The sequence below is a fragment of the Eulemur rufifrons genome, chromosome 30, assembly GCF_041146395.1.
Source record: "Eulemur rufifrons isolate Redbay chromosome 30, OSU_ERuf_1, whole genome shotgun sequence".
NCBI classification, from domain to species: domain Eukaryota; kingdom Metazoa; phylum Chordata; class Mammalia; order Primates; family Lemuridae; genus Eulemur; species Eulemur rufifrons.
The window spans coordinates 44,936,909-44,938,293 of NC_091012.1; the positions used below are offsets into that span (position 1 = coordinate 44,936,909).

Below are 1,385 nucleotides of genomic sequence, written 5' to 3' on the forward strand. Positions count from 1 at the left end.
TTTTATCTGAAAGGATAATGAATTTTATCAAATGCTTTTTCTGCATGTATGAAGAGGATCATATAATTTTTCCTTCATTCTGATGATGTGAGATATCATGGTTACTGATTTACATATGTTGAATCATCCTTGCATCCCTGAGATAAATCCAACCTGATCATGGTTTGGTACCTTTTTGATTGGATTCAGTATGGTAGTATTTTCTTAATAGGGGAAAGCACAAATGCAATCCCCAGTACCACAAATTATGCAGTGGAGTCCCCATATTTGGAGAAGTTGTAGGGGTCAGTACACTCGGAGTGCCATGGATGAGCCTCACTGTGAGAAAACCACCTTGATGATCATAGTATCTCCCCTGTCAGATAAGTATTTTTTAAAATACAAGCATACAAATTTTATTGAACATTTTTAGGTGTACATGGGAGCCTTCATAGGAAAAATGAAGACCAGAAGTGTTTAGGACCAAGAGCTTATTGTTTATATATCTTTGTAACAAAACAACATAAATTTGTAGTGATAAGACAAAGGAAAGGGAATTTAAACATCTAGGGGCAGTAAATTGTGGGAAAGTGACTAGGAAATACATGGGGAATTTAGAGGTACATAAATGTTACTTTAGTACATTGCTTTGTATAGATCCACTTAGGTGTTGACTCCCAGCCTCTGGCAATAGGAATGTTCTTGTGTTCCTGGCACAGGGAGGGCACCTTTCTCATGGGAAATTTTATGACCTGATTTCAGGTAGAAAGGGTGATGTCAGAGAGCCCTTCCTGCATCTGCCATTTCTCAAGTACCTTCAAGTATGCTCGTATTTTGTTGAGGATTTTTGTCTCTATGTTCATTAGGGATGTTGGTCTATAGTTTTTATTTTTTTGTTGCATCCTTCTCTGGTTTTGGTATCAGGGTAATGCTGGCCTCATAGAATGAATTAAGGAGAATTCCCTCCTCTTCACTTTTTTGAAATAGCTTGAGAATTGGTGTTAGTTCTTATTGTCAGTTTGGTAGAATTTAGCAGTGAAGCCGTTTAGTCCTGGACTTTTCTTTTTATTATTGATTTAATCTCATTACTCATTACTGGTCTGTTGAGGTTTTCTATTTCTAGTCTCTGATGATTGTTTGTATTTCAGTAGTATTAGTTGTAATGTCTTCTTTTTCATTTCTGATTTTATTTATTTGAGTCCTCTCTCTCCTCATCTTGGTTACTCTAGCTAGCAATAAATCAATTTTGTTTATCTTTTCAAAAAGCCAACTTTTGGGGGTTTTTTTTTGGTTTGTTTTTATAATCTCTTATTTAGCTCTACTCTGAGCTTTATTATTATTTTTTCTTTTTATTCTTATTTTAGCATATTGTGGGGGTATAAAAGATTAGGTTATGTATCTTGCCC

The 1,385-nt window shown here is 35.1% G+C and overlaps 1 non-coding gene across 1 annotated transcript; it reads right to left on the bottom strand.

Moving 5' to 3' along the window:
- Positions 1-208: 208 nt before the first annotated feature.
- LOC138379178 (U1 spliceosomal RNA) lies at positions 209-370 on the bottom strand. Its single transcript, XR_011231984.1, has one exon. It is a non-coding gene; the product is annotated as a U1 spliceosomal RNA (small nuclear RNA).
- Positions 371-1,385: the final 1,015 nt, after the last annotated feature.